The sequence below is a fragment of the Pterocles gutturalis genome, unplaced genomic scaffold (assembly GCF_000699245.1).
Source record: "Pterocles gutturalis isolate BGI_N339 unplaced genomic scaffold, ASM69924v1 scaffold34144, whole genome shotgun sequence".
NCBI lineage: Eukaryota > Metazoa > Chordata > Aves > Pterocliformes > Pteroclidae > Pterocles > Pterocles gutturalis.
The window spans coordinates 36,923-45,317 of NW_010134420.1; positions in this window are offsets into that span (position 1 = coordinate 36,923).

The window sequence follows — 8,395 nt, forward strand, 5'->3', positions numbered from 1 at the left end:
TCCTAAATGTATGTATGTATGTATTTGCATATATTCAGGCTTTGAAGTTAAACATCAGGGAGTTGTTGTGAGGTTTTCTTCGCATGGAGAGCTAGAAAAGTCCCTAAGAGGCAACAAGGAGCCAGGCAGAGAAGTGATGGCTAAAGCCCTGCCTCATCTTGCTGTACCCTTGACATCAGGATGCAAACCTCAGCTTGGCACCCTCCCATCCAGACCCCAAAATTCAGCCAGCATCTGATAACGTTATCTGGAGGTGATTGGTAGCGTTATTCATAATGTGGAGGCCATTGTGCATACGTACAGTGCATGTGTAATTTGACTAATTGGACAGAGCAAGTGGGGAGCAAGCTGCCGGAGCAGCTCATCAATTTTATCTATCCGCATTTTCTGGAAAGTTTTCCTCCAGTTTTTATGGTGCCGTTTAGTAGTCATGGTGCTGCAGTATCTGTCCCCATAAACTTTGTGGGGAAGTGGATAATAATTGGGAGATGAACAGAGAAAAAACGAGTCAGAGATAAAGCATGGGAGTAAAATTTACTGAATTTGGTAATGAATTAACTTCAGTAACTTGGAAATACTGCAGAACATGCTGGAGAGGAAAATTAAATATTTATGCTATTCCTTTTCCATTGGGTGCTTATGCAGAGAGCACAGTGATTTTCAGAAAGTTTTCAATGTGGCTGTCTGAGGGAAATCGTCCACATTGCAGCAGTCTGTGGGCTCGGGGCACTGTGCAGTGGCAGCTCCTCAGTTTATCTGTCCCTGTCGTTGCTGGATTTATTGCACAGGCATGGCTCAAATGTTCCAGCACTTCCACACATCAGCTTCCTGTGAACGACTTTGGTAAGTAGAAAATTCTTCGAAGCAGGTTGAGTTGAAGAGTGGTTATTGAAAACCATGTCAGTTAATTTTTATTTTTCTACAGAAAGGATTTTTGTGTTGGAAGCACCAAGTACAAATACATGAAACTGCCTTCCCTGAATAATTAAAGAAGTTGGTCCATCTTACTCAAAAAACCAGACCAGTCTCCCTTTACTTTCTCCATTCCATTCATCATTTTAATTCACACTCACTTTTTTTCCTTAGGTTTATACTTTTAACTGCTATTCAACCAAACAGGCTTATCATAGCACTGAATCCGATCCTGCACTTTGCATTTTTACGAGCTCCCTTGCTTTCATTTGAATCCCCATAGCGGGCAGAGTTTAAGCACCATTATCTAGGACTAATTCATCCCATCTTTCGAACTCCAAGGTGAACTTGGAGCTTTTCCAGCTGATGACTCTCTTACAACACTTGCATGAGAAATGAAGCTCTGCATTGTCCTGCTTGCCCCTGCTGAGTTCCTCAGGGCAGATGGCACAGGGGGTTGACACACTTTTTCTCTCTTCTGTTCATGGGCTATGGCTGCTTCTAGGGGAAGCACAGCCACCGTCCCCCCTGCAGTGCTGCATCCAGCTCTGGGGTCCTCAGCACAGGAGGGACATGGACCTGCTGGAGCGGGGCCAGAGGAGGACACGGAGATGGCCAGAGAAATAGGTATTTATAAGAACCTCTGGTCAGTAAGTCCCCTCAAGGGAGCAAACTGAAGCTAAAAACTCGAAGTCCTGCGTGGAAGCTGCACAGGCTGCGTCTGGACTTTGCATTGTGATTATTGAGCACTGGCTGTTGGTGTAGCGATGCTGAGTGGGTGTTATACAATGGGGAAAAGCAGATGCCTGTGGAAGTCTGAGCTTACTGTCTGTTCAGAAAGAAGAGCTGCAAGTTGTTCTCATAAGAAAGTTGATTCCAACTTTCTGAGGGACTGGGCAGGTCTGGCAAGGGAAGAGTAGGTTTTGGCTGCCTCTTGGGTAAATTCACGTGTCTGGCAAGGAAGGAGAGTTGACAGTCTGGGTTGGACATCTGGAAAGTTTCAGGATGCTGTGACCAGTTTAAAATCCTGTACGTCTTCTGCTCTCATAGGAAAAATCCTGAAACCTTCAAGTCAACCAGAAACAGGCAAATAAAACAGGGAAGAAGCTCTAGCTGTCACTCCCCGCTGTAAAGCAAACCTGTAATGAAACACAGCTGTAATTAGCTGCAGAATAAGAGTATGTTTCCTCACATCTGAATCAGAAAGCATGACTGGAGATGGGATCCTGCTTGAAAAGAAGGGTACTGGTGAGGCTAAGGGAAGGCGAGAGCTGAAGTGCCATTTGAATTGCTGAGCGCAGCAGTGGCTGCACAATGCTGCTCCAGTTTGTGAGATGGGGCTTGTGAAAGCACACAGCAGAGTTGGTCATCATCTGCAGTTGGGGGGGGGGTACATCTCGTTTGGACTGGAGGTTGGGATCTTGAAAGGAAACCTTCCTTTTGAAGAGTTGGCAAAAGAATGCTGCATTTCACCGGCGTGGGAGATGAATGTTTTATTAATGTAACAGAAAAGGGGCTGCAACCATGTAAAGGTTACCATTACATGTACAGGCTTCTGTAAAGGATAATGTACTGAAGCTATGACACACATCTTATTTTTTCCTTGCAATCTATCAGTTTTGCTTTTATTTATCCTCAGCTAAGTGTGTGGTGGTGTGTGTTGGGTTTTTTTGTTTTTTATTTTTTTTTTGATTGTTTGTTTGCTTAACAAAAAAGCACTTCACAAGAGAAGGCAGGAGCACTGTGGTGCAGGAGGAAGAGCTCTATGGGGATGGGTTCCAGCCTGTGCAACGGCTTCCTGCAAGCACTGGGGGACATCACAAACCTTGCTACCACACCCGAGGGCTTTCTCTGCTCAGCTTGCTTTATTGACTGAAGAACAGAGTTGTTGGTTTGTTGGTTTTTGTTTTTTGTTTTTTGTTTTTTTTTTTAATTAAAAGCTGGTCTGCCAAAGCTCTCTGCCTAAGTGGTCCTTTGATTTGTTACTGCAAATGCCAGATACTGCAGCTCCATTCTTGCCACAACTGAAGACAAAAAGTGGGAGCAGCTTTAAATACCTTCCCAGCCCATCTCATTTGGAGCCTTATCTCACCAGCTCAGTCGTCGGTGTACAGCAGAACAACTTCAGGACTGTTGCCTGACAAGTCGCTGGGGATATTCCTGCAACCACATGTCATACCCTCACGGCATACAGGCTGGAGAGGTGATGCATCCATCTCCTGTGCACAGCTCAGTCATTGCACTTGAATCAGTCCTGTCTGAGGCTTCCATAAGTTTGCCAGCTCCCTTCAGCTGTACAGTTAGTTTTTTTCCTGATACTGAATAATCTTTCAGCTTGTTACTGAGAAGCTTTGGTGTTTATCCTGTCTGCCATAGCATGGACATCGCATGTTGCCTGCTTCCTCTTTTCAGTAACCTATTGTATGCCTGAAGACTGCTATCACATCTCCCCTTCAGGTTTTTTTCCTCTGAAGACAGAGGACAGTTGTCCTCAGCAATTATTTTAACCTCTTTTTATCTAGGTCACCTTTCTGTATCTGTCCTCGTTATTTCTTGGCTCTTTCAATTGATTCAAATCCTTCTTGGAGTGCCCAGCCTTGCCAAAGGGCATCACTTCCAGATATATGGATGCAGTGCTTCACCTGCACCTTCTAGCAACTCAGGAGAGACTGAAAATTCATTTATCTGTGGCTATCAGTGGAGTGATTTTGTATAGGATAATATTTATTCTTTAACTCTGGCTTCAGTCTCTGAGGGTTTGAAGCTGCAGTATGTTCGAAGTTTGGTGCCTGCTTCCCCTCTCCAGAAGCTGCTGTGCTGGCTTGCAGTGCTCATGGATCCTGTTTCTCCATGTTCACCGATTGTTAGCACCATCCAACTAGACTTACCGTGTTTATGTTAAATATTTAGTGGTATTGTTTTGATGCAATGTGGATATGTAGTAGTAAGTTGATGAAAGCGTAATACAATTTACAGGGTTTTTTTTTTTTCAGTAAATTATTAATCAATTTTCAAGAAGATATACTGCATGCTTTATTTTATGTGTGATTTTGTGAGAACAGGGAGGCCTTTGTGTCCCATTTCTCATTGTTCACATCATATCAGCCATAAAATGTTATCAAAGAATCTTACATTTATGGCTCAGTTGTACCTAGCTTCCATATTAAATTACATACAGTATACTAAGAGATATATATGAAAATATACTAGTTGTATTGCTTCAAGTAACATTTTCTGGTGGGATAGTTTTCTTTCTTAGTAGTCTTTCTTCTCTTAGGTACTTCTTCAGGATGTCTGTGCTGATTGAACTGGTCTTTTGTAGCTCTGACTCCCTTTTTCTTCAGCTGTTTCCCTCACAAGCTAGGTCATGACACACAATCTCCCCTGTTAGAATATCTTTATACATAACTGGCTTTCCCCTGCAGCTGTACCATCAGTTGCTGGCTACCGGATTAACTGAAGATTGAACAAGGTAACATGTACTTTCTCATCTTCATCACAGAAGTCCTAGACTTGCTTAAGCAGAAATCAAGTGATAGAAGCTTTATTGCTAAAATGGAAAGGGTTATTTATTTTATCTATCTTGATCTAGACGTCATGATATCCAGATGTTAAAAAAAAGGAAAATCTGTATGTAACTCTCATACAGCCATGAAATAACTATAACATGTTAGTAACCACTTATTTTATGTAATTATAAATCCTGTTATTTCAAATCAACCATTAATTATTATGTTCAAATATGATAATTGTCTGTGCAAACCCCTTTGGTCAAAACTACATCAGCACATTATATATGTTAACTATGCCGCTAATACTAATACTAAAACTTGAAAGTTGCACTTGTTACAGGAAAACAATTCCAGCAACCTACCAAACATTTACACGTAACAAAATGATTAACCTATTGAACATGAATGAAGGCTTTTGGAAGAGGTTATCTTCTGGATGTCAGGATGCCTACATTAAAATTTGCTTTATGGCAATTCATTTTAAGTCTGTTCTCTTTGCCTGCATTTCTCCCAGGCAACAAGAACTCAGAAGGGTTAATACAGTCTTTCTAAGATGTGTTCGTGTCCAGGTCAAGCATGGATAGGCTCTTCTATGGAAGTAGTTATTCCTCAGAAAGGCAACAAGAGGTACAGTCTGGGATGGGCTTTGCAGAAGTGGGACAGCCTTGTATTTAAAAAAATGCATCATATTATGACATATTGGGGTTTTTTAAATTTTTATGCTGTTTGAGCCATTCTGCTGGAGATCATGAGGAACTTCTTGGAGAAGGTGCCCTGTTGTTGCAGGTGTCATTGAAAGTGAAGTTGTTCAGCTCAATACTGGGCGGATGTGTAACGGTGTAAAGAGAGGGGTGGCACCACCCCTGAGCTCCCTGGGACTCAAAGTCCTATTCAAAGGGTCAGGTGGGGCTGGGTGTTGGTAAGGAACTCGGTCTTCTGGGAGGACTTTGCCTCTGAGTTTTGCCTGGCACCTCATTAGTGTTGTATGCTGCCTGTTTGGTTTTTATAACACGGTGTTCACAATTCTCACAGCTGCTGCCCTGCAGAGAAGTGGGTTGGGATCTGCTTCAGGGGATTTTCTGTTTCTGAATCAGACCCTTGCCAGCCCTCAGCCATAGCAGGGAAATTGTGCTTCCAGGAGACCCTGCTTCAGCAAAGAGATACAATAAATTTATCTAAAACAAAGGCCACAGTGTGTTATTCCCTGATACTGTGCAGTGACTCTGAAGAACAAGGAATGGGAAGTGGCACAGAAGCCCAAGGCAGAGAAAAGTGCGTAAATCTGATCCCAAACCTCCTGTAGAAGGGAGTGCAGGGTAAGGAGAGGTGGGGCTGTCTCTGCCGAGAGCATCGGTGCCAGGCTGGAGCTGGAAGGGGCTGGTCCTTCAGAGCAGAGACCTGGTTTTGGGTGCTGCTGGTCATTCATGGCTTTGGTAAGTGCTTGGGCTTCTCTTGAGGGGGAGACTCCCAGTGTGCAGCCTTAAATGTCTGAATTTCTGGCGTTTGGTGTTGGAAGTCAATTTTGGCTCCAAATATTGCTTTGAGTGCTCAGGAGGCTGGAGGACACTTAGCAAGTACTATGTGGTATTTTGGAAAATACATGACAATAAGGAACCTGCAGAATTCGGTCATGTGTTTGTGCTGGTCAGACAGTTGTTCCCCTCACAAAGTGCATTTTTATGGTTTCCTTTTTATCTTTTAAAAGTCTTTATAGGCACAGTTTCTCTCCTTTTTAGTAGAAATGGTCTTGGCTTTGACTTTTCATCTGGCTGTGGGCTTATTTATTTCATCAGGATGGCAGAACTATTTGATCCAATTATAAGTCACATCGGGAAAAGGAGGCATAACCACTAAGTTTAGAACTAGCGGTGACCAGCCCAGCCCAGGTGAATTCATGAAACTGTTGCCCTAAATTCAAAACTAGGAGGGATGGATTGTTTAGGAAGTTGGCCAAACCATATAGGTGAAAGTACGCATTAAGGATATATAGCACTGTTAGTTTTTCTCCCACTGCATAAGCAATATGGGAACGTTGTCAATATTTGTGTAAAGGCAGTGTTAATCTTTGATGGCAAAACAATGTCATCAAAGGTCAGACAAAAGTTTTGTCATTTTGGGGAGGGTGAAGCAATTCATGACAGGTTGTGAACGTTAGCACCGACTTTGGTTTTGCAATTCTTGGTTGTAAGAAAATGTAAATTTTCAAGTTGTAACATCTGGCAGATGCTTCCATTACCCTTAAGTTTATTGTTAACTTTTATTACCGTTTACTTTTACCTTTCAATGAAATTTTATGGGATTGTGGTTTAATGGATCATTGTCCTGATTATTTTCCTTCCTTTGTTCAGCAAACAATAAGACACCCATCCTCCTTCTGCAAGCTGCTGCTTGCCCTTTCCAGCTTCTGTTCTGTCGGGTATTAGATGAAGTTTCTCTAACAATCATAAGGCAAGATTCAAGGGAGATCTCGGATAGATGGAGGTTGAACTGCCCTTCTCTATATCTTGCTGGAATCAGTTGCCACCAGCCTTGGAGGCACTTCAGTTTGATTATTGGGAACCAGACCTGCCTAAAAGGTCTGAAATGGTGGGGGATCTCAGCAAGTGCCATATGTGCTATGACTGGATGAGGCTGCTTACAGATGGAAAGTAGAAGCCATTTTCTTCCCGAGCATGGGTGGGTCCCATCTTAAAATGGTTTAAGAGTTAGTCTGTTCAGCAAGGAATTGCCCGAAGTGTGAAGGGATCAAATCTGCCTATCTCATCCCAGAAAACCAATCTAAACACTTGACTCTCAGTTGGCCAGGGTAGGAGATGTCTCCATGGTTCTACTTGCGTGGTGCCAGACAAAAAAAACCTGCAGGATAAGGAGCAGCTCTTTAGCAGTGACTAAAGTCTGCTTAAAAGTGGGCAGGTCTCAGTCCCAGACTCTGATCCAGCTCTTGTTATTATCTCTATTCCAATAACTGTTTATGTAAACCTCAGGTATTCAGACAAGGGCAGAGGGGTTAAGTGCATCCTCAGCAAGTTTACCGACAGCACCAAGCTGTGTGGCACAGTCGACATGCTGGAGGGAAGGGATGCCATCCTGAGGGACCTGGACAGGCTTGAGAGGTGGACCCATGTCAACCTCATGAAGTTCAAGAAGGCCAAGTGCAAGGTCCTGCACGTGGGTCGAGGCAATCCCAAGCACAAATACAGGCTGGGAGGGGAATGAATTGAGAGCGGCCCTGATGAGAAGAACTTGGGGGTGCTGGTAGATGAAAAGATCAGCATGACCTGGCAATGTGCTCTTGTAGCCCAGAAGCCAACCGTGTCCTGGGCTGCATCACTGGCAGGTGAAGGGAGGGGGTGCTACTCCTTTGCTCAGCTCCCATGAGACCCCCCCTGCAGTGCTGCATCCAGCTCTGGGGTCCTCAGCACAGCACAGGAAGGACATGGACCTGTTGGAATGGGTCCAGAGGAGCCACGGAGATGGGCCGAGGCTGGAGCAGCTCCCGTGCGAGGACAGGCTGAGAGAGTTGGGGGTGTGCAGCCCGGAGAAGAGAAGGCTGATCAGCAGGTGGAGTGACAGGATGAGGGGTAATGGGTTTAAGCTGAAAGGAGAGAGATTTAGATGAGATATTAGGAAGAAATATTTCGCTGTGCGGGTGGTGAGGCAGTGGCCCAGGTTGCCCAGAGAAGCTGTGGATGCCCCATCCCTGGAGGGGTTCAAGGCCAGGCTGGATGAGGCTTTGGGCAACCTGGGCTGGTGGGAGGTGTCCCTGCCCATGGCAGGGGGGTGGAACTAGATGGTCTTTAAGGTCCCTTCCAGCTGAAACCATTCAGTGATTATATTCTTCATTTAGTTTTCCTTTGTCATTAGCCTTTATCTGTCTTTACCAGCTGCAGGCCGGAGAGTGTTGATTTAAAGAGTGCAGAGTGTGTGTTCATATGAGGAACTCGTGCTCTGACATGTTGTATAATATATTG